Here is a 25,747-nt window from a genome sequence, read left to right on the forward strand (position 1 = left end):
AATTAGATTGGATTGTATTGAACTGACTGATTGGGGTGTCCTTGAGTCCTTACATAAGAGGAATGGGCAAGTAGTGGAAAATCAATCCAAGTCCTGAAGATCATTCCTGCCCAGTACTGACAGTGCTGTTTGCAAAGCTCCTAATCTCATTTAAGCCTCATGCCAACCCTATCCACTAAATCCTACAGGTATTATATCACTTGTCCATGGCCATCCAATTAGTTTATCTCTGTCAGAAGTGGAATTCGGCCCCATAAGCTTGCTGATCTGTTTCATACTCCCCCCTTCTCTGTTATAGAATAATTGCATATTTGTATATAGTCATGTGTTCAACAATCACCCCTGCCAAAGGATCCCAGTGTAATTTCACTGATTTCGTTTTCTGGATAGGTTGGCATCTTGTCGTTCCAAGTGCACATGCACCCCCCCATCTCCCTCTCTGTCTTTGTCCCTCTTCTCTTTCTCTCCCCATGTGTCTCCCTCTCTCCCACTCCCTTTCCCTGCTTTCTATCTCTCCCTCTCTCTCCATCTGTCTCCTTTCCTCTCTCTCTCCCCTCTTTCTGTGTCCCCCTCTCCCTCCTCACTCTGTCTCTCTCACTCCCTTTCTCTTGCTCTATCTCTCCACCCCTCTGTCTGCCTCTCTCTCTGTCCCTCCTTCCCCCCCTCCTCTCACTCTGTCCCTATCTCTCACTCCCTCTCTTGTTTTCTTCTCTCTCTCCCTCTATCTCCTTTCCTCTCTCTCTCCCCTCTTTCTGTGTCCCTCTCTCTCCTCACTCTGTCCTCTCATTCCCTTTCTCTTGCTCTCTCTCCCCTCTGTCTCCCCCCTTCTCTGTCTCCCCCCTTCTCTGTCTCCCTCTCCCTCCTTCCCTCCCTCCCTCTCTCTCTCTCTCTCTCTCTCTCTCTCTCTCTCTCTCTCTCTCTCTCTCTCTCTCTCTCTCTCTCTCTCTCTCTCGCTCTCTCTCGCTCTCGCTCTCGCTCTCGCTCTCGCTCTCTCTCTCATTCCAGTTTGGTAGAGATTTCGATCTTTCTTCTAACACATCCGTGGTCTGACTATACACAGCCTGCTGCTTCAGAAATGGCTCCACGTCAGTAACAAGTCATTTCTTGTCTGCTAAAATATAATCGATTTCACCTCAGTGCTCATCACATCCAGCATTCTCTGACTCTTCTTGAAGGATTCATGTTGTATCTGCCTGAGGCTTCTGTGTAGTTCTGGTCTCTCTCACTTGTTCCTGGCCTGGGTTTTCCCACAGACTTCTCCCCATCCTCACCTGTTCCCACCTTTTTCACTAAAGCCACTTGGCATTTCAAAATGTACATTGATTTAATGGGATTGGGATTACTGAGTTAGGCGCAGAATTTCTCTATCCTCTCCATCCACTACAACAGTTGCTGCACAAACGGCCTCCCCCACCTCCAGGTGATATCTTTTTGTTCATTCTCTTCATGAGCATCACTACTGAGATGAGAAAACCGGACAACCCGGCAAGCGCTTTTTGTGTTGTCTCTGGACTCATCTTAGGACTGACCCCATCAAGTCCTTGCTTCACCTCTCCCAGGGGCACCCGTAGGCCATCTTTTGTCCATTTAGTCTTCCTTCTATCTTCCAATTTTGTTTCAAGATGGCTAATATTCAGCTCCTCCAGCCTTCCCTGTCTACTTGGTGGTCTTTGTGAAAGGATCTCACATTTAGGTGACCAACAGCTGACCTTAATAACAGTCTAAGAATCATCTCTCCTGCTAATGTCACCACAGAAGCATGAGCAGAAAGATGAGGGGTGGGGGCACACAGCACTGAGGGACATTTTCTCTCTTTCTTTGTTTCCTGGGTTGCCACGGCCAAATAATTTATCACCAAGCGACTATTCTAGTAATAATGTGTCTCGCCTCTCTATACCAGGGAAAGTAGCCTCTCAGAAATCGGCGCTGGCCTGGTGTTAGCACCATATCAAATACACACCTTCCCTCCCAAGGAAGGTCAGCTACAAAAATTCTGGGTCCTTCTGCTCCCCTAAGTTTTCCTCACCAGCCCCAGGCACTGAGCTCTCCCCTGTTATCTGCCATTTCTGTGTGTGTGTGTATGTACAGGCACACGTGCGTATGTATGCCTGCATGGTATATTTATGTGTGTGTGTTGTGCATGTGCACCAATACATGCACGTACATGTGGGCATCATGTGTGTGCATGCATGTAATGTGGGAATTGTGTGTGTGGGCGCCTGTCTGCCCGTGCAAGTGTATATGTGCACTGCGTACATATGTGTTGTGTACATGTGCATGTGTCTATGATTGTGTGTGCACTGTGTCTGTGTGCATCTGTATTTGTGTATGTGTGCATGCACATGTGTGCACTGTGTGCACATGTATATGTATCTATGTATTGCACTGTATCTATGTGCATGTGTCTGTGTATGTCTGTGCATGTATGTATTATACTGTGTATGTGTGTACATGTGTCGATGTGAGTGCATGTGTGTGTGTTCAAATCTATGTTGGGCATAGCTTCTCAGGTAGGAGAGACAAAAAAGGTTCTATTCACAAATGAAGGGGATATAAAAACCAAGTTATCTCAGTAAAAATATAGTCATGTACTAGGCTTGGTCCTTGCCTTCAATGTGTTAAAACATTCTGTCTCCAGAAGGCCCTAATTAAAAAGCAAATATTTGGCTGGGGAAGGGAAGAAGTCCAGTGAGCCATCAGCCTGTACTAGGCCATCAACATGGATTAATTGATCAGGCTTCCACAAGCTCTCACTGGCCATGGGGCTCATCTAAACAGCTGGCAGTCTGCTTGGCGACAGGTCTTTTTCTGGCTGAAATGGATTTTGGCTTGAAACGGGGGCTTGGAATTGCTAAGTACCTCTGGGGCCCCTCTGGAAGCTAATAGGCAAGCCAGCAGCCAGGTGGATGAGCAAGGCCTGTCCTCCACCTCTCCTCCTCGCAACCGGGGGCCGAGCTGGGCAGCTGTTGCTCCTTTGGCCGGCTGGCCCTTCTGGGATCCAGATTCCAGGCCTGGGGACATATGTCTATGTCCTTCCTTCCTGGCTTCTCTGGCCCTCCATCCCCCCTCCTCCCACCTCAACCCAGCACTGGGCACAATGGCGGCCATGCTCAGTGGTTAATTATCAGTCTCGCACCCACATCCCAAAGCTGGAGAATCATAGCTGAGCCTCTGACATAGGCTGAGCAATGCCAACTCGCAAGCTGGCATTTCATTCCAAGCAATCATCTGTGCTCAGCACCCTGGGAGCTGAAAAGCAGGGCTTGGCAAGGCTTTCCATTTGGGCATTCCCCCAGGACCACCTCCCCCCCTCAGGCTTCAATCTCCTTAACTGGGCACTCTAAAGGGGGCTTTTAAGAGAGAACTGATCCTGACTTGGGCTTTTCTGAACACGTGGAGGCACAGTAGATAGCCATATCAGGGCATCAGCTATGCTCCTCAACGTCTGCTCCCTCACCAGCTTGCCATAGTGAGGGAGGGGACCATTCATCTAACAGGAGCATCTTGTTACCCCCTTAACATCTGCATTCCCAGAATGGCTCCCACAACATGGGACCTTGCACAAAGTAGGCTGTTTAGAGAGGGATGGCAAAAGGAATGTGTCAGTCAGCATCTGATATCTAGTAGAACCCAGAAAGAAGGAGACACAGGACTGGTAAGTTTTGACTGCAGAATGAGGAAAGAGAAATAGAATGTAAGACTCTTGAGAATGGAGCCTTGTGTCTTTGTATGCCCAGTTATCTAGTACAGGGGGGTGTAGGGTGTGTTCAGGGAGGACAAGTAACTTTGGTACGATGGCTGCCGAGCCCTTTCTGGGGCTCTTTCCACCTTTGGTGTTCACCTGTTCCACCTAACTCTCATCTGTGGCTCCAAGAAGCTGCAGCATGCACAGCAGCCATACCCCGGGAAACAGTTTCGGCAGATGGGCCAAACCAGGTTGAGGGTAACCAAGGGTTCTCAAACCCATTGGTAAGTTAGGGGGGTGTCTACCCCAAGCATGTGAAGACTTCCTCTGGTGGAATGAGTGGGTGAGAACAATTTATTCCAACGGCCATGAAGGCAGATGAAACAGGTGATGTGGAGTGCTTAGACTTGCTTAGACACCGAAGACACCAAGGTCATCCACTGCATCCTGAGCCATCGCCAACCATCTTGACTCTGTCCTGCCACTGGACTATGATAACTCTAGAGGAGAGAGTGAGGCTGACGACTTGGTTCAACTCTGACTCACTTAAATTCAATTTATGCAGGAATCAAAAGACATCACCCATATCTAGCACAGGGCCTTGCACACAGTAGGTACTTGTCAAAGTAAAGGGTTCAGCTGTTGAGTCAAGGACAGTGGGGATGATGAATGTTTCCTCATTCCTCTCAGCATCAGGGCCCCAAGCCAGCCTTCCCCACCTAGGACACTTGGAAGTTCTACTTCCCTTGCCTAGAGTTTCTGGAGGCTGACGGAGCAGGGAAGGCCATTCTTTAGCAACCATGGCTGCCAACATCCTCAGCGCTGTTCTATGAGTTGGGCTTTCCTGGAGTTTTTTCTCGGTTACTTCTCAAGTACACTCCAAAGGATGTTCCCCCACCCAGCACTGAAAGCAATTTGGGACACACTGAGGCAATCTATGGGCTAGAAAACTATCAAGTCAGACTAAGGGTTGGAATGACAGGCACCAAAGGGCTGATAGAGCTTGGGAATCTTGGGAGATGAAGACAGCCATTTTCTCATTTTGGTTGGGGTAATCTCAAGCCAAAAGAAATCATCACATATAAGCAAAAGAGCCCCAAGATTGGCTAGAGTCAAGAATCGGAAGAGTGAGGCAGGTCAATGGCTACCCAGGAAGTGGGGTACCCATCCAGAAAGACAAAAGATCCAAAGGAAAGGAGAGGATTTGCCTCTTGTGTTGGCCTCTCCCACTGGTATCTGGGGATTGAGGCATTCAATGTGGCTGTGCCATAAAGCCCAGCAAGGAAAATCCAAGACCCCCATTCTTTGGGGAGCTGAGGCTAGGGATGAGCAGCAACTGCCTGGCCCATAGTAGACACTCAATAAAAGTTTATTGATTGAAAGAGAAGCTGCTTCCTTGGAAGGGAAAGAACTGGGGAAATCCTTGCTCCTTGGGCAGGTGGATAGAACTGGCAGTGTTGGCTGAGATTTCCCAATGGATCAAGTCCACTGAGGGCTCCCAATGCTCCCCTGTGGGCTGGGGAAACATCTCCAAGCAGTAGGAGAGGTAAATGAGCACAGGCAAATGAAAAAGTCACTGTGAATCTGGTCCATCTGGGGACTTTATGTTCAAGGCCTATCCCAGGCTTCTGAGTACATATGAGTAGAAGGCAGTATATGAGTAGAAGGTATGCCAAGTATACCTTCGGGGGAGAGGGGGAGATAATGGGGAAAGGAAGTAGCACAGAGAGCCCTTGCACATAGATGTGCCTCTCCCCAAGAGCTCTTGGAGGCCAGTTGGATTACTACATTACCTGGGTCATTACCCAGGGTGATTGGCTTCCTTGGAACCCAGAGAGCACTAATGGGAGCTTGAGGCTGGAGATTTCCCTGCTATGGGAGGTGCTGTGAACAGCGTTGGCTGATGTCTGGCAGTTGGGCTCCAGTTACCTGGCAAGTTCTGTGCCGCTCCTTCTGGGGGTGTCTTCCTTGTTAATAGCAAACAATGTGGTCACTGGACAGCTTGTGCTCTGAGCGGCCTTGTGGGAAAGAGAGCAAAGATAGAGGACTGGTAGGGATGCCCTGGCACAAGGTCTCCTCCCAGAAAGGGCCATAAGAGATAAGGACAAGATGAAGGCCTTCAGCTGGGAGGACAGTGGCATCAGAAAGTAACCAGACAGGGTTAATGAGGACCAGTCTTAGCTCAGTGCTCAGCTCTAGAGAGGCAGATAAACAAGGGGACAAACATCACTGATACTTACCAAGGGCCTTCAAGGAGAAAACTTTTACTAAGATTTCTAACTTAGACCCAGATTGACTTGACTCAAACCTGACTGAACCATCTAATACACTAGTCAGAACTGGTTTGTATGCATCAGCTTTGGAGGGTCCAATCTGTGCATCTCTCCCTTTAAGGAAACATAATCTGAATGCAGATGGTACTTCCATATATCTTTGAACACATCATAGATTCCGAGTGGGAAGGGACCTCAAAGGGTCCAACTTTCCAACACTTCCCCTCAACAGTCTTCCCAATAAGCAATGCTCTAGCTCCTCCCTGAGGACAGGGGGTTAAAAAAACTGGATTTGGTGTTAAAGGATTCGAATCCTGGCTCTGTTACTCATTATCTATATGAGTCTGGGCAAGATATTACCCTTCCCTGAGCTTCAGCTTCCTCCTTTATAAAAATGAGGGGACCAGATGGATGAGGGGGCTTCTCAGGTCCTCTCTAACTCTAGCCTATGGTGCTAGGACCCCCAATAGCAGGTAACTCACTTCCTTATACAGGAAGGCAGTGGAGGTTGCCTCTTTTTGGCTTTTAGTGAGAGCAGTCCCTTTGTATTCCAATCTACCCCCCATCCCTCTTGCTCTCAAGGTCTGGCCCCTGGGTACACGCAGTGACTTGCCTTTATCACTACTTTCGAAGAAAGGCTTTGTGGTATATTCCACCATAATTGCTTTTCTGGGAGATTTCCTACAGCCTGAAACCCAGCATGAAATATGTTCTTGGTGCATTCAAGCTTCTCTTCTATAAGAAGAAGTTTGTTTGATCAGCCCGAGTGCCTTTCAGGTCCTTGGGCCAAGAACAGAGAGAGCCCTGGTCCTGGAATGCTCTAACAAATAATCTCACAATCAGTTCTTGGGCTCCCATGGTGGGAATAAACCTGAATAGGAGATGATCTGAGCTTTATTTGTGCCCCCAAATCACCTAAGGCCTTTCATTCATAACTGGCCCTCTCTTCTGTCTGACCATGCTTAAAACTGAGTCCCCAGGGGACAACTTGATGTGCTCACCATTTCCTTCCATTACCAACCCATTGGAGGAGTTCTCCATGCTGGGGTTTTATAGTGCTGTTCCTCCTCTGAACCCAGGTTGGAGGCTGGGTAGTAGGGTCTGGTCAAACAGCTTCTTCTCAGGGGCTGAGCCACCCAGGCTTGTGGACTCTTGGGCCTGTGCACTCTCTACTGCCCCACAATCTTGCCCAGCTTTTACATATGTAACCTTGAGCCAATCATTTCTCCTTCCAGGGCCTCAGTTTCCTCCTCTGTAAAATGAGGGGAATAAGACAAGCTGGTCCCCAAGGCTCCTCCCAGTTCCACTTCTGGGATCAACTTCTCAAAATGGCACCTGAGGTGCAGGAGCCTGAGCCATTCTATTTTCAGCAGTATTCTCTCCCCTTTCCCTATACCCTTTGGTCAAAGACAGAGCTTTCTAGAATCGATCCCTCTACCTTCCAAGATTCCAAAATATATATCACATTTCTGCCACACCAGTCTGTGCTCCCATCCCTCCCTTTGACTGACAGGAAGCTGTTGTAAACATCTAAATGCATTAGGTCCAGTGTTGGCTATCTTGCTGGCCAGCAACTGGAGATAGAGAAACACGTGCATCATTGGGTCCTTACAACTAACTGCCTTGTCCTGCATCTGCAGGATAGTCCAATGAGTCAGGAAAGAACACAAAGTTCTCACTTGATAGATGGGGGCAAAGTGAGACCTGGAGAGGAGAGGAAGCATCTTCGTCATTAGAGCTGGGCATAGTACAGATGATTATATCTTGGATGTGATTTAATGAGTTTTGCTACTGTTCAAAATCACTTCTCCCACCAGCCTTTTTAATGCCACAGAGTTACCCCTTGGGGGCAAGATATATTTCTAGAAGTCTTATTACTTCATCACCACTTGGCAGCTAGACAAAAATAGAACTCCTTTTTGCTTTTCTCTGTATGCTCAGCACTTAGCACCATGTCCAGCACGTAGTAGGTGTTTAGTAAATGCTTGTTGACTTCACTTGCTAGGTCATAAAGAAATGTTATTTGGGAGGTGGAAACCCATTACCAGCTGTAGTCATAAACTCATTCTAATGATTTTGCTTCTCTATTCCCTAATGGAGAGCAAAGTCCTGAAGGACAGAGTTATAGAAGTATAGGTGGGATGGAATAAATGACTTCTAAGGTCTCTCCCAAATAAGACTGTCTAAATAGATAATCTATATCTATATCTATCTATCGTTGTTGTTCAGTCATTTCAGTCATGCCTGACTCTTCATGACCCCATTTGGGGTTTTCTTGACAGAGATATTGGAATGGTCTGCCATTTCCTTCTCCAGCTCATTGTACAAATGAGGAAACTGAGGCAAGAAGTGTAGTGACTTGCCTAGAGTCACACAGTTAGTCAGTGTCTAAGGCTGGATTTAAACTCATGAAGAGAAGTCTTCCTGACTCCAGGCCCAGCATTCTATCCACTGTAGCGCCACCGAGCTGCCCATCTATCTGTATCTGTAGCATAGCTATATAAACAGCTGTAAATATAGATAGATAGAAAGATATCCCTCAAGTCCTTGTTGATCTGAAACTTGAACTATGACTGGCACAATGGCAAAGTACTTGTTTTCTGTGGACTTCTCAAACTTCTCAACAAAAACCCTGACATATACGTTCCAGATAAGTAACAAAAGAGAGAGTGAGAGACTAGAGGAGATGGGATAAAAAGATGAGTGTAGTGCAGAAACAATTAGAAGGAAAGAGCATGGAAATACCTGAGGAAAAGGTAACTGGAAACCCAGCTGGGTCCAGTCTTTTCCCCCTCAGGCTGGATGATACTACCTAATGAGAAGAGGCTAAGAATATTCTGGGATCTGAACAACAGTGGAAAGGTGGGGAAAGAGAGTGGAAAAACTTAATAAATTCTTAATTAATTAACAGGGAATACAAGAAGAAGCATATGGTACCAAAAAAAGAAAAACCCTAGCTCACAAGAAGTATTAAATGCTCATAAAGACAGAAAAAAGAATGAGTAGAAACCAAAGAAAGGCTGAAACACTATGACTGAGAAAACCGAACCAAAACTCCACAATCAAAAAGATAATTCTGAAGACTCCCCAGAAATTGTAGAACAGTAAGACATTCTAGAATGGTTCAAAAGAGAAATAAAACTATTAGAAGAAATACTCAAAATCAAGTTAGTTGAAAAATCAGAGCTCTTAACACAGAACTGAAAAAAGCCAACAACATAGTACTTAGAGGACAAGATGAACATTCTCATCAAAGAAGCAGAGACCCTGAAAGAGAAAATGAAACACTTGGAACAGAAAAATATAGGTGTAAAAGAAAAGTGGGCATAAGAGAAGCAAAAGACAAAAAAATAAAAATTCAATATATGTCCATGACTGACTTGAACTTAAGAGTAAAATAAAGAAAAAAGAGGAATCACCAAGAGAGAAAAAAATCTAATGGTTTAAATATTTAAGAGAAATTTGAATAATCAGGAAAAGGAAAGGGAGTGGGAAGGGATGAATTAATACTCCAAGGAATAAATTCTGCAGCTTTGATAAATGAATCAATAACTTCTGCAAGAATATCACAATGGGAAGTAATGCAAACAGGGAGCTGTGCAATAAGAGACAGAAGGATGCTACAGATGCATTCCTATAAAATTTTTATGTGAGCACTGAAGGTAGCAAAATTTCTTTACTCTCCCAACAAGAGTGTGGGTTCTGAAAGAACAAAATAAAATCAATGGAGAGAAGGGACTAGATAGAGGACAGAAATAAAATTAGAAGGGGTGGATAAAAGTAATACAAAAGAAATATGGATCTGTAATATGGAAGCCATGAACCTGCAAATCCCAACAGGAAATGTGAATGTATTAAATGATCTGATAATCCCAAAGAGAATAGCTGACTGGATAAGAAAACGAGATCCCAAAACTGACATAGACAAGAACAACTGAAAACTGAAGATAGATAAAATGGAAGTGAGAGGCTGAAACAAAACTTCCTACAAATCAGGAGATTACAAAACAACAACAACTAAAAAAATGGGGCCACAGTCATGCTATCTATAGGATGAAGCAAAAATTTTAATTCTCAACATTGAGAGAGATAAATGGTATACATACATCAAACCTAAATGAAACATAGGGACTAGAAACACTACATATCTATCCACTAACAGGCATAACGTCTAAATTCACAAAGGAAAATTTAACTGAATTGGAAAAAAACAGATGTTAATACTATATTTTGAGGAGATTTTAATGTTCCTTCCAGAGCTAGATAAATCTAAAAGAAAAATATGGAGCCAAATGAATTGTTGGAAAAGTTAGATCAGAAACATTTATGGAATTTTCTGAGTGGGAGAGAGTTAACGATGTATGGGAGTCAGAGGGCTGGCCTTGAAATCAGGAAGACCCAAGTCCAAGTCCCTTTCTAACCTACTGACTGTGTAACCTTGGGAAAGTCATTGTAGTGCTATAGACAACTGAGGCTGTAAATGACAGAGGAGATATCAACCTATATTGAGAGAGAGCTTCCTCAGCTGGGAGCTCCCTATGTGAAAGAATGGGAACATTGAAGGATATGCATATTTCTTATCATTTTGCAAAAACATACTATTGTACTAGGATAAAAAGAATTGATAAATACATGTTAAAAACTAGAAATAAAAACATTCTTTACAGGCCATAATACAACAAAAGTATATATTAAAAGCAGAAGCAAAAGATAATGACATTCTGAATAATGGGTCAAAGAATAGATCATAGAAACAATTAATTACTAAAAGATAATGGCGAGAACATACTTAAATATCTGGGATACAGCTAAAGCAGTCTTCAGAAGACAAATTGTTATCTCAGAAAACATTCAATAATAAAATAAAAGAGAGGATTAATGAGCTAAGCATACATTTAGAAGGAACAACTAGGAAATAAATGACCACAAAATTAGCACAGAAGAGGCTATCTTGAAAATTAGAAGATAGATAACACTAAAAACAAGACTATGAAATTGATAAACAAAATTAAAAGCTGGTTCTTTGAAAATACTAACGAGGTCGATAAACCTTTAGCTGACCCAATCAAAAACAGGGAGGAAAATCTAATTATCCAAATAATGAATGGATAAAGCATAATCACAACAGAGGGGAAAAAATGATCGGAACTCATTAAGTACAATTACAATCTAGCAAAAGAGAACGTAAAAAAATACAAAACTATGAAATACCCAAATTAACAAAACATGAAGCAGAAATCATAAACAACCCAATTAGAAAGTGAAATTAAACAGCCACAGAGGAAGAATCAAAGGAAAAAAAATCCTTTGTACAGACATATTTACAGGGGAATTCTATCCAACAGATATTAATAAATTACAAAAATTATCTTCAAAATTGAGAAAGAAAACACTAACAAACTCCTTTAATGAGACAAATATGGCCCTAATATGCAAACTAGGGAAATACGGAGAACTTAGACCAACAATGATCCAGAAATTCCCATTGTTAGGCACTTCCCTTAAAGAGATCAAAGACAGAAAGATACACACATATCCGCCAAAATATTCGTAGCAGCACTTTTTGTGGTAACGAAGAACTGCAAACAAAGTTGGTGCCTGTTAACTGAGGAGTGCCTAAACAAATTGGGGGTACATGAATGCATTGAGATAGGATCACATCTTCAGATCAACTAATGTGAAGAATTCAGAGAAGCAGGGAAGACTCAGAAACTGTTGTAGAGTAAAATAAGCAGAAGCAGGAACAGTTACACAACTGCCGAATGTGGAGGGAAAGAATGAACCACACAGAAATGCGATACTGTGTAATTGTAATGACCAAGTTTGACCCTAGAGATGAAAAAAAGTGCAACTTAAAAAATATTTTTGAAGGTATGAGGGACAGACTTTGGAATAGACTTTGTAGAGGTAGGAGACAATAGATATGGAACATTGTACACACTATCAGACTACTGATGAGTTGGTTGGTTTTGATGAATCATTTTTTTCCCTCTTTCCTTTTCAAGAAAATTATATGAATGGGTTGGCTCATTGGTGAGAAAGACTCTGACCTGGTACAGTTAGTACACTTGGAAACACTTGCTACACAAGCCTTGCCTGGCATCTTTTGGTAATCCATGCCATGGTCCCTTCACATAAAAAGGGGACACACAAAAGTCAACACCTCCATGTAGGAGAAAATCTGACTAGGGAAACACTCCAGACACCATGGCAAAGGTCTCATCTCCACCAGGAGGCTCCCTTTACCTAACACTGCAAGAGGTCCTGGGGCCTCTGATATAAGCATAACTGGGAGACTAAATAAAGAGAGGCTCAGACATTTTGTTCAGGCATAGCAATCGCTAACCTCTTGACACAATATCATCATGGCCTCACTCTTCAGAATTCTCTATGGCCAAGGCCTCAGGCAACTTACAGGACCAGGCCAGGTACCACGGACAAAAACAACATTCCTAGGGCTGACAAGAAGAGTCCACATTTCTAAAGAGCTTTAAGCCTTGCCTCATTTGATCCTCACAATAACCCTAAGAGGTGGGTACTGGTGTCATTATCCAGAGTTTACAGATATACCTTTTTTCACTACAATATCCTAGAGCTAGAAGGGACATTGAATATTATCCTTATTTTACAGAGGAGGAACTGAGTCCTACAGCAGAGAAGTGACTTATTTGCTCAAGATCACACAGGTTAGTATATCTCCCTACCCTCCTGGGAATCACTTTGTCTTTTGCCCTGGAGTTAAGTGACTTGTGTTTGAAATTAATCACCATTGTGTGATTTCCCCACTCACGAAGGATAAGGATCCTTGTGTTACTCACCTCCCCTGTGGTGAGGAAAGCTCTCCTCAAAAAATCTCCAAGTGGGTAGAGGAAGGTAAACTCTTATCAGGGATCATGGTCTTCGAAGGCAGGGCCTTTGACCTCCTCAGCTTTGGGAGCTTGGCCCAGGCCCAGCCTTTGGACCTCCTTCCTCCCCTTCCATACCTCCTAGTCCCAGGACAGCTCTACAAAGCCCCTTTCTGGGAATTTCTGAACTCCCTTTCTGCACCCTAGCTCCCCTTTTCTCGCCAGGCAGTTTGGCCTCTCTTGCTCCAGTCACTTCCCAAAGAGGGGCAGGCAGCACAAGATCATCCTGCCTATCTACCGTTGCCAAGCAGGACATGGCCAATGAACGTTGGTTCCAAGTCAAGGCTTTGCCCCTTAGTGTTTACCGGGAGGTAGACAGAAATGTGACAGCTCAAGTTTCAGAGAATCAGCATTTCTCTCCACACCCGGCCTTATAATTTATTCCACTACCTTCACAGAGTTTGCCTCCTGAGTAATCTCATTTTTAACCTATGTGTGCCTCAGTTTCCTCTTTTGTTAAAAAAAAGAGTTGAACTAGATGACCTCAAAGGTCTCTTCTAACTCTAGAGATAGCTTCCCATGGAAAGTTAAAATGGTATTTTATCTCCAATGGGTTATTGGGAGGATAGTATTACTCTCAAAACTTCAAAATCTGTCAATTGCTATAGAGATGAAGATTCTTATTAGGGATCGTAGTCAAATCTAGCCCAGCCCTGGAGTGATAATCATGCTGACTGCCTTCTGCTCTCACCTGGTAGGCAGAGGCAGAAATGGTTCTCACAATGAAGAATTCAACATCGAGGCAGTGGGATAAGTCACGCTTGGTAGGTAGACTTCTCCAGTGCCTGAAATCTCACCATGAGAGACTCATTACTTTGAGTTATAATTTGAAGGCCCTGCAAAAAGGACATTATATGAGAAGGGGAATATTAACCTAATCTCAGCTGTGAACATGTTTGTCACTAATTTCTTTCTTAGGATTACATTTGGAAGAACCCAGGTTTTGGAGTCACCTCTAATGGGTGTTACTAGCTGTGTGACTTTCAGCAAGTCATACGGAGGTTCATCGCTATACTGGGGAGGAGAGGAGGATTGAAACTGAGTGGTATAGATGGAATGAGGATCATGGACAAATAAAAGACCGTCAAATTATTGGCATCTGATTTTGCTGCCAAAGATAATGATCTAGAGACTGGAATTAGGGACCGGATGCCCAAGACAAGCAAGGAGATGAGTACCTATCATAATGATCTTGTTCCCTTAAAAAAAAAAAAAGATTCTAGAATGACAGCCAGAAGGGACCTCTCAGGACATCTATTTCTATCCCCTCGTTTCATGTAGGGGAAATTAAGATCTTGAGGGAAGAAGTGGCTTACCCAGAGTCACACAGGTAATAAATAGCAGGTGAGATTTGAACCCAGGTCCTGACTCCAAAGTCAGTGTACTATATGGTCTCAGAGGCCTCTGCCTCCTCAAATTCTCTGATGGTGTGAGATTGCCTGAACTAGTAGATAGGTGGCCCAGTGGATAGATCTCTGGGTCTGGAGTCAAGAAGAAGTGAATTTAAATTCTGCCTCAGGCACTTACTAGCTGTGTGGCCCTGGCCACTTAACTTCTGTCTGCCTCAGTTTCCTTAGCTGTAAAATGGGGATCACAATAGCACCTACCTGCCAGAGTTGTTGTGAGGATTAAATGAGATAATATTTGTAAAAATATTTGTAAATATTTACACAGTGCCTGGCACATAGTAGCCGCTATAGGTGCTTGTCCCCTGCCCGCTTTCCTTACCCTGACACATTCCCCTGTCCAAGCACCTGTAGACTCTCTCTCACCTAACCTCGGAGGGGCAGGTGCTGGAAGGTCCTCTGTTATCTGGCCTCTTGCCAGTTGTCTGAATGATCCCTAGAAGGCACAATGCCCTGGGACTGAGGCACCTGTCCAAGCAGGTGAGGAGTAACTAAGCAGAGGCTTCCGAACCAGACACCCTCTGACAATCACCCAGAGGCACAGTGTCACTAGAAGAATGGACCAACCAATCTGCCAGTCCATCAATGCTCCCAAGGGAAATTTTTAGTCCTCCTTCCCTTCAGACATGTCTGATAGACATGGACAAATTTTCCCAAAGCCCTACTTCCAGGCTTCCGGCATGGGGACAGATGGGAAGCCTACGACAGATGGGAGACAGATGCCTCACAGCACCTCAGGTCACAAGGTGTGTCTGTGGTTGCTGCCGTGGGGTTGGAGATGACCAACAGAGGAGTTGGACCCCACCTCGGTTTCCTATTGGGGCAGAGGAAATCATTCCAGGAGTGGAAGGGGTGGTCATGTGCTACATGTCCTGTACTCCCTTCTCTTCATGCAACAGTGGGTATCTATGGGAGAGGTAAAGCAATCTAGATCCATGGATGGAGGGGAGAGACACAGAGAAAGGCAAAGAAGGAAAGGCAGCAGGGCAAGGCAAGGGGCCAGAAGGAAGAATGTGAAAGGAGAGCACATTGGACAGAAAAGGAATAAAAACAGATAAATAAAAAGTGAGTCTAGACCTGCGATTTCATCGGTCTAAGAAATTCCTGCTATATAAATTTCCTCGCCCAAAGCAGGCCAGCACCTTCTCTATGCATATAATCTTGGGAGCTCTCAAGTCCAGTGACTTATCCAGGGTCACACAGCCAGTATATAAGTCAGGGGCAGGCCTCTTTTGACTTCAAGACTGGCTTGTTATACACTCCACCCCATGCTCCTCCTCTGATTCTATGGTACTTCACAGTTAAAAACATCTCACCTCATATGAGTCTCCTACCAATCCTGCAATAATAAGCCAGCATTTGGATAGCAGCTTAAGCTTGGCAAAGTGCTTTGTAAATATCTCCTTTTGGCCTCCAAACAACTGCTATCTCCATTTTGCAGATGAGGAAACTGAGTTTTCTGCAGAAATAGGCTGGAAGGTTTTCCAAGGAGATTGGGCCAATGTATTTGACATCAGACAGTGTTGCTGCATGAGGAAGCAAAAATGTCTCTAAAGAACCAAAAATGACAGCAATTGGGCCAGCCCAAGTCTATACAGAAGATATCTGGGCTGGAGGTGACACATCTGTCTGGGCACTGAGATACCAGAAAGCTATCAAATGCTTGAGATACATTACTGACCTTCAGATGACCCAGAAAAGGCAACTGAGAAATATCCATCATTATTGACCCATATGTCTCTTGTCTTGTCTTTATCCACATTGCAGGCATCCTTGATGAAGGTATGAGAATGGAACAGACATTTATAAAGCACAGTTAAATGAAAAAAAGCCAACATTTATCTAGCACCTACTATGTGCCAGGTACCAGACTAAACTCTTTTTTTTACTTGTCCTCACAACAACCCAGAGAGGTTGGTGCTATTATGATCCCCATTTTACAGTTGAGGAAACTGAGGCAGACACAGGTTAAGTGACTTGCCCAGTGTTACATGGCTATAAGTGTCTGAGGTTGGATTTGAATTCAAGTCTTCCTGACTCCAGATCTAGCACTCTAGCCACTGTATGACCCAGGTACCTCTTTAAAAAAATAGTACAACTAGATGGCGCAGTTAATAGAGCACCAGCCCTGGAGTCAGGAGGACCTGAGTTCAAATTCAACCTCAGATACCTGACACTAGCTGTGTGACCTTGGGCACATCACTTAACCCCCAACTGCCTTGCCTTTCCTCCTCCAAAAAAAAGTATAAAAGATTCAAGATTTCATTATGTTTAAACCATTTGTTGATTAGGAACTGCCAATCCTAAGGACTTTCTAACAAGAGGTTTGGTACAGAGACACTGGCCTTGATGATCAGGAAAGAGAAAAAATAAACAAAGCTTATGAACCCAACTGAGTTGATTAGTTATTCTGTATTCCAAAGCTTGTCTCCCAGAAACAAGATTTTCCTTTTGCAGATGAAAAGCTTGTCATAGCCACGGCTATGGGAACTGTCAGACTCTCCTAAAGAGAGGAAAGCAGCCAAGGGTTTTGTCCTTCTCCCAGACTGAACATGTGAGGTTCCCTAGCCTCTAAGTTAGAACCCACTCCTTTTTCTCCTAAGCCAAAAAGACCCTCAGCACCTAAGCTGGACTCCAGCAAAAGGCAGGAGATGGAGACAGACGTTCCCCAACCTCATGTCTGCTAGACTCATGACTGACAAACAACAGTGACCCCAGAACAGCAGGGATCAACACCTAATGAAGATGGTTGACAGGTTATGCACCACTCCAGACCATCTGGGAACAGGCACAGCATAAGCAACCCAATGACATCATCAGAAGGTAGCAACAGTCTTTCAGCATCAGGGATATGAGTTATCCCTCCATGTGTGCCCTGGCAACTCCTATGGCACAGTGGCTAGAGCACTGGACCTAGAGTTGGGAAGCCTCCTCTTCCTGAGTTCAAATCTGATCTCAGGGACTTCCTAGCTGTGGGACCCTGGGCAAGTCACTTTACCCTGTTTGCCTCAGTTTTCTCCTCTGCAAAATGAGCTGAACCACTCTGGTATCTTTGCCAAGAAAACCCCAAATGGGGTCATGGAGAATCAGACACAAGTGAACATAAGTCTCTTCTTCCTCGGAATGGCGGTAGTTGTGGAACAGCATGCCCCAGGTTTATGAGGGAAATACTCTATTGCTACTTTCATTACGATGCTATCTCATTAAATGTCTTTGCTTTGAAATAACTGTGAACTCTGACTACCCAGTCCAAGTAATCACCATAGTGGGGACTGGTGAGTAGATGCAGACCCAAAGTAGCTCGAACCTGGAATGGGGTGTATCTGGGGCAAGTTGGGGGCTGCCTCCAGCAGCTTCACTGATATTGTCAGGGAGGATCAAGCTGATGCAGTAATTCTAGGGGATATGGGAGACACAGGGAGAGGCAGATGGCCTATTCCTGCATTTCAGGATCCTGTAATAGCAGAGCCAGGGCCAACATGAAGGAAGATTTAGGATCACTCTAAGGAAAGAATTCAACATTAGCCAAGGTGCAGATAGTCTCATGGCTTCGGGGAGCAAGCTTTTAAAAGATTTGGTCCCCTGGAAGTCCATCATACCCGCGGGGGTCTGGAGATGTGATTCTTCATTCCTCACTGTCCCTGAGCCTAGAGAGAATGCCACTCTGGCCTTGAATCAGCTGAGGCAGGCTGACCAGGGAAGAGGGAGGAAATAACCATGCCACAGCCGTCTAGGCCGCCATCCCAAACCCCTTTCCTTCTTGGATTTGGGAGGAATCCAGAGTTCTGCTCATTTTCCATAGCAAGAGGGGTCTGGGACCTTAAGGTGGGGCTGTAGACGGTAAAGGTCTGGATGAACATCTGAGGAGGGAGAAAAAAAGGCAGAAAAGGGCGATGGAGGGGCTCGGTATGCTAATTCTAACAGTTGTGTCAAAGCCAGCTCCAACAAGTGCCTTATGAATATGGGGGGTGAGGGGAGACTCATTAGGCGAGGAGGACAGGAAACCCAGCCCCACCTGGGCAAGGTGTCAGGGTGAGCATCACATGACTCAGCACATAGCAGCCCAAGGGCCCCTACTGCTATCTGGAGAAGCTACCTGAATTGGAGACACTTAAAGAAAAGGTGATCTGCATATGTTTGCATATTCTCCCTGCCAATGTTTTCCCCATCCATGCAAATTCTCATTACATGGCATTTCTTAGGAGCTCCAGCTGGGTCTCCTGAGTGCTGAGGTTGTGTTTGCCTGCATTCCCTGGCACAGAGAGGGGCTGGGACCCAGGACCCCAATGCCCTGGCCTGTGGGGAGCTCTAGATACTGGAATTAAGGAAATCTCCAGTCCTGAGGCTGGGAGATGCCACATTCTTCTGGCAGGGTGGGGTGATTTGAGACACAGGGATGGGGAGAGCAGAGGTAGAGATGAGGGTTAAGGCCCAGAACTTGGTAAAGAGAATCACAGCTGAAATAGTCAGACAGAGGATGCCTGGGCTTGAATGAGCACCAGAAAGGTCCCCTGGCCCCCAGCCACCCTCATCCCCTCACTGTGACAACTCAGACTAAGGTAAAACTTCCAGCATCTGGTCACTTTTCTATGAGGTCTTAAAGCAGCCTAATTCTTCCACAGCTCCCAGGCTGCCTGGAAGACCAATTCATTAAAAGCTGGGCATGACAGTTCAGCTCTCTCTCCCTCCCTCCCTCCCTCCCTCCCTCCCACCCTCCCTCCCTCTCTCTCTCCCTCCCTCCCTCCCTCTCTCTCTCTCTCTCTTTCTCTCTCTCTCTCTCTCTCTCCCCCCCTCCCTCCCTCTCTCTCTCTCCCCCTCCCTTCCTGTCTCTGTTGTTGCCTTCTCCACTAAATTAAACAGTAGTCTGTAAGCACAGAGAGCATCCTCCCCACTACCACACACACACAGCTCCCACCCCACCCTTGAGGGAGGTAATTCCAAAGCATGTTTTACCCCAGTCATTTTGGGATTGACTGTGGGCCAAGATGGAGCCAATCTGGCTGCTCTGGTCCCCTTCTATTACCACTCTTTTTCTTCCCCTTTCCACTTGTCCCACAGGAGATGGAGGTGGGGTTAGGCGATGGGGGGAGGGAGGGAGGCAGAATTTTTCATCTACAAGCACAAAACAAAAATCCCAGAAAGTGATCTTATTTCCAAGCTGCATAAGAGAGGAGAATACTTACTGTCTGTCCCCTCTTCCAGCTGGGGCCCTGGGATGGGCACTTGACCCTCCTCTTAGGGCTCTACCAGCAGCAGCGGCGGCGGCAGCAGCAGTGTCTGTGTATGAAGAGAAAGATCATGCTAAGTCTTCGAAAATTTAGCATCTGCTGTGACCAGAATCTTAAAGAAGGAGGTGACTGGCTCAGCCCCAAAGCTGGGGCTAGGGCAGAGAGAAGGTACATGCAGCAACTGCTATTTTCTCTCTCTCTCTCTCTTCTCTCCGTCAGTCAGGCCCTAGGGGTATCTGTTAGGCCCTGGATCTCTCCCAGAAGCCCCAACCAGCAGTCTGTACAAGGAAGTCCTTGCTACATACATGTAAAAATTTCAATACAGACACACTGATCTTGGATGAAATCAATGAACCTGGGTTTGAGTTCCAGGTCCAAGAGTTAAGTAGGGATAGAATATCTGCCTCCCTGTGACCACCCCTAACACAGAATCGGTCATATACTAATGTTGCTGGACAATTTCAATGAAACACCTGAGAGGCAGTGTCCAGCTAACACAGGGGCTCTTCTAGACAGCTCACCCAGGTTCAAAGTACTCTGAGGGCTCCCATCCACTCAAAGACATAGCTCACCATCTCCCATGTGTGTTTTCTCGGACAAATCAGCCAAGGATCACAATTCTTCAAAGCCAAACAATCATTCTAGACTGTTCACTCTCCCTCCTGGCCCATCTGCCCACCAAGCTGTGAGGATTCCACACTTTATGTCACCTTCTCTCCAGTCACACAACGGCTGCCCAAGGCCAGGCCTTCACTTCTCAAAGCCTCAGTTATCTCATCTGTAAAATGGGCATGTTCTTCCTACTTCTTGCCCCATGGGACTGTTCTGAGCCCTGCATACAAAGTACTTTGAGCTTTGTAAGGTACAAAATGCCAGAAAAAAACAAGAGCTATTATCTCAGGCATATGGACATGGTAATTGATGACTTAGTCTGTGAGACAGTATGCTAGACATTAGAGGGAGGCACACTTCAACTCATTATAAGGAAATTGTGAGACCTGGGGAAGATGTGTGTCTGTGTGTGTGTGTATGGGAGGGGAAGAGGGAGGTGGTGGTCCACAGCCTCTCAGAGCTCCCAAGTAAATCAAGCAAGACGGTGATGGAGATTAGAAGAGAAGGTTTCTAACCATTAACACTTTGCACTTATGAAAGTACAAAAAATAATAATGATAGCAAAAAACACTTGGAGCTGCTTTGGAAGATAGTCTCAGTAGGTGTAGCAATGAATGGATGATCACTTGTTTTTTGGAGATTTTGGGGGGCAGGCAATTGGGGGTAAGTGACTTGCCCAGGGTCACACAGCTAGTAGGTATCTAAGGACAGATTTGAACTCAGATCCTCCTGACTCCAGGGCTGGTGCTCTATCCACTGCAGTGCTAGCTAGCTGCCCCTGGATGATCACTTGTTCTGGATGATGGGGTCATAGTGACCTTAGATGTCACTAAGTCCAATGACCTCATTTTACAGGGAGTTAGAGTATTGACCTCTGAGGTCCCTTCCAACTCAATCTGTGATCTTAGGTTTGACTCTGGCTGAACAAGTCACTTCCCCTTCCTGAGCCTCAGTTTCCTCAATTATAAAATGAAGAGGTGGGATTAGATGGCCTTCAAGGCCTCTTTCATCTTGAAATCTCTGACCATCCCCAGAGAAAATGGGAAGCAGCCTTGCACAATACATTAAGCCCCTGGCTGGAAACCTAGCCTTGGCTCTGTGACTAACCCACTGTATACATCCCTTAATCTCCCTAAGCCTCCGTTTGCTCAAATGGGGACAATAATCCCCTCCTTGCCCAACTTCCAGGGCTGTTGGTAGGATCAAATGAGAGGATGGATGAGAAGGTGCTTTGAAAAGCATAAAGTCACAAAACAAATGGTAGCAATTTTTCCTGACTTGGGAGCATCTCCCTCTTGCTCCAAAGAGCTTGGAAGAAAGCCTGGCATAGTACTGATGGCTGAACTAATCTCAGAGGATTCAACTTTCAGGCTATTTTATTTTTGTTTTTGTACGCCTGCCTGGCTCATAGGGAAGTGCACTGACTAATAGGCTCTATCTCTGCAGTTCTAATGATGAATGGGTGTCCCCACAAATCCTACCCTGAACATGGGTTAATGTATCTCTCTAGGAGGTTGACCCCCAATCCTTAGCAAAAGATGTGATCTCCAATTGTTTGAGCAAAAACTGCTCTATCCAAGAGGATACCCCTTTGAAGGAATAAGCTTTTTTTCAGGAATCAACGGTGACCCAAAAAGCCACAAGCTGGGGTAGGGACCCCCACCTTCAAGAATTTCCAAGGGATCCTCCCTCTTCCCCTCTCCCCCTGCCCTACCATTATGGGCACAACTCATAACTGGAAAGAGTCAAAAAGGGATGGGGAGAAGCAAGAGCCACACCAGAGCTACCCCCAGTGGGTCACAGATTGTAGACCCAGAAGGGGGAGGGTTCAAGAAGAAAGTGGTACATGAGCTAAGCCTTTAAGAAGCTCAAGATTACCAGAAGCGGAGGTGAGCAGGGAATACACCCCCAGACAGTAGTTGTTGTTGTTCAGTTGTTTTTCAGTTGTGTCTGACTCTTGCTTGACTCTATCTGGGGTTTCTTTGGCAGAGATACTGGAGTGGTTTACTATTTACTTCTCCAGATCATTTGACAGAAGAGGAAACTGAGGCAAACAGAGTGAAATCACTTGCCTAGGTTCACATAGCTAGAAAGTATATAAGGCCAGATTTGAACTTCACAGATGAGTGTTCCTGACACTCTATCCACTGGTGCCACCTAGCTGCCCCGAGTTGAGAGAATGGAATAGAAACACGTAAGGACTGAGATTCATTCAGGAGGACTACAGTTGGCTGTAGAGATCAAAGAATTGCCAGAATCAAGGTGACACAGCTGACCCATAACAACAGACAATGTTGCCAAGAAGGAGAAGCAGAATGGAGTGGCGTCCATGGTGATCCAGCTGAAGAGACTGAGGGAGAAGCTGAAGAGAGCAGTGCCCAGGAAGCCCTAATGCTAGAGAGCTCACCAAGGCAGGACTAAGAAAAGTCTGTTTCGTGTGACATTGGAGAGATTGGTGTTCACTCTGGCAGTGAATGATGACATCACAAAGCATCAAGAATTGAGTGGGAAAAAGAGAAAGGAAGGCAAGAAGTGTAGACAGCTTTTTCGAGGACTGTGAAGTACTAGGAGGAGAGATTTGGGATTTTTTCCCACTTATGTCTGACTCTCTATGACCCCATTTGGGGTTTTCTTGGCAAAGATACTGAGGCAGTTTGCCATTTCCTCCTCCAGCTTATTTTACAGATGAGGAAACTGAGGTAAACAAGGTGAAGTGACTTGCTCACGGTCACTCAGCTAGATTTGAGGCCAGATTTGAATTCCGGAAGAGGAGACTTCCTGACTCCAGGCCAGGTGCACTATCCACTATAGTGCCACCTAGAGGTCGGCTAGTACAAGCCCCCTACTTCCATTTTCCATGGCTTACATTGCTATTGGTCACTTGCACTCAGCTCTTTCCAATTTGCTGCCACAAGTCCACATATTGCATCCCAACCAAATTACTGAGCTGCCTCCCTATGAGCCAAAGCATTCTCAAGATGGAAACATGAACATTAAATAAGCAGGGATGTATGGCATCTCCCCTAAGGAGCATAGGATTTTAGAGCTGGAAGACACCTTCAGGATCACCTGGTCTAAGCCCTCTGATGCATGAGATCAAAGCTCAGATAGGTCTGTTCCGATTGAGCAGGATTTAACTCTCAGGATCAATATCCCCAGTGTCTAGCATGATGCGTGGTACACAGTAGGCACTTAATAAATGCTTGTTGATCAAGTGATTGATAAAGTCACATAGCTAGTAAGCAGAGGAGCTGAAATCTGAACCCAGGCACACACCGTTTCCGGCTTGCCTCCCTCTTTATTAGGATCTGTTTGGTCCTTACCATAAATTCCTTGAAGCCAAGTAATATAGAAATACCAGACTTGAAGAGTCTCGGCTCTGCCACTTATTAGCTGAGTGATTTCAGACAAACTATCTTACCTTCTCCATCTCTAAAGTGGGGCTAATGATCCCCAAACTGCCCCATCTCCTAAGGCTGCAGAGAGAGATATGAACCATCTTTCTTTACTCCTTCCCTGAGTTCCCCTTTGCCAGGACCAGGTCCACACTGGCTTCTCTGCCCTGCTGTTTGCAACTCCAAGGGCATCAATTTCAAATGTTAAATGAGGAGGCTGGAGGAGGTAGTCTCTCCAAGGTCCTTTCAACTCCAAAATCCTTCATCTTGGAGGAGGGGGAGGAAGTTAAGACAGAACACGTTGTGATTCCCTGGGCCGAGTGTATTAACTCGCAGGTGCGTGTAAAACGTTGCTTTATAATATTTGTAAGTTGCCTTTTGTGTGTACAACGTTCCTGCTGCCTCTACTTTCTCACCACCCACTCCCTCCCTCCTTAATCCGGCAAGAAGAATGCTTTGCATTTGTACAATGTTTTGTGTTTTTTCATAATGCTCTGAACTAAACCTACCTACGCGAGCTAGCTTCCTACACACAAAAGCACCTTAGAAAGCAGGGCTTTGTCTGAGGACAGTGGCCTATGGGAGTGAGAGCCCGTGTCTCTGGACGCCTGGTCCACATGGCTGTAACCAGGCATCAGCACCTGTGGCTTCCCTGAAACAGTGCCCCCTCTGGCCAAATTCAGAGGCCCTTCCCTCTGCAAAGGGCAAAGGGTGCTGGTTCTTTAGGAACAAACTTTGAGGGTATATGCACTTTTGGATTTGGATCTGATTTCTGCACTGAGCCTGGCACATAGTAGGTACCTAATCAATGTTTACTGACTGAATGGTTTTCCAAAGATGATGGAAGGGCCAGGGACAATTTACAAGAGGGAAAGAATGCTGGGATTGGAAGTTTGGGGTTCAAATCAGTCCTACTGCTGGCTCAAGTCGAGTGGTGTTGGGCAAACCTCTCATTTAATTTCTTTGAATATCAAGTTTTCTCTCTCTGTACCATGAGAGCTGGAGTGAGGCTATTGAAATGGTGTTCCAGCTTGAATGGATGACCCCACCCACCTTAACACATAAAAAATCCTCAATAAATGTTTGCCGATTGAGAGATCCTATGATCCCAAATGGAACATTTGTCAGGATGACAGTTTCCCACCCATTTTCCTATCAGGGCCAGGTGAAAGCTAGCCTGGTTAGGTTCCATTCAGCAAGGAATTGTTCAGTCCTGACTCTGTGCAACCTACTGGGCTAGGCTGCCGTCAAGAAACTTATATTCTACTGGGGAGAAATAGGTCCATGGAAAATTAAATGCAAAATCTACATAAGGTGCTTTACTAACCCAAATGAATTCCCTAATCCAAAGTGTTTTTCAGGGAAAGGACACTAGCATCTAGGGCCTCAGGACCGTCTTCACCAATCCTTGCATTTTACAGTCAAGCAACCTGACTCCCAGGCAACTGAAGTGACTCACTCAGAAGTACACAAAGAACCACTTCAGAGGCCATCCGGCCCAACTCTCTCATTTTACAGAGGAGGAAACTGAGGCCCAGGGAGGGGAAGTGATTGGCCCAGCATCAAACACAAGTAATAAGTGACAGATATGATTGGAACCTAGGTCCTCTGAGATGATTCCTAGGTAGTGAGCCTCCCGCACTGGAAGTCTCCAAGAAAAGGCTGGATAACCATATGTACAAGATATTCAGGATTAGGTAGTCTCTGAGAACCTTCCAAACTGGAAATTCTGTGATCTTCCTGTGACCTTCCAATGATCCAAATGGTCTCTCCCTCCCTCTGCCATTAGGTCTTTCTTAGGCTGTTTCCCCCTTTTCAGGCTGGCAAAGTATTTTACACAGAATTATTACGTTCTATTACTATTTATTATTATTATATAACTATATTATTATTTATTAATATTATTATTAGTTCACATTACTGTGAGATAGGTATTATTATCCCCATTTTTCAGATGAGAAAATTGAGGCAGAGCAGTCAATTGACTTGCCTGGGGTCAGAGACTGGGCATAGTTGAAACGTAAGTCTTCCTGACTTCAAGTCCCAAGCTCTCCCTGATTTCATTTGTCATTCCAAGGCCAAGTGAGGCTGTCAAAAAAAGTCTGATAGGTGATTCCTAAGCACCTCCTGTATCTCAGGAGAGCAAGCACCTCCTGCCCTAGGCTGGAGCTATGCCAGGAAATGATTGGCTCTCTGGCCCTCTCTCCAGTTCTGTTAACCTCTACTCTAGGGCTCAGGATCTT

At 45.3% G+C, this 25,747-nt stretch overlaps 1 protein-coding gene across 1 annotated transcript in view; it reads right to left on the reverse strand.

Annotated features, from left to right (window-relative positions):
- FRMPD3 (FERM and PDZ domain containing 3) overlaps positions 1–25,747 on the reverse strand; it is a 106,478-nt gene that overhangs the window by 46,487 nt on the left and 34,244 nt on the right. The window contains exon 4 of the mRNA XM_072625697.1: positions 19,453–19,546. The gene's annotated coding sequence lies outside the window, so the exon portion shown is untranslated. The remainder of the gene's footprint in view (positions 1–19,452; positions 19,547–25,747) is intronic.

Source organism: Notamacropus eugenii, chromosome X (assembly GCF_028372415.1).
Source record: "Notamacropus eugenii isolate mMacEug1 chromosome X, mMacEug1.pri_v2, whole genome shotgun sequence".
NCBI classification, from domain to species: domain Eukaryota; kingdom Metazoa; phylum Chordata; class Mammalia; order Diprotodontia; family Macropodidae; genus Notamacropus; species Notamacropus eugenii.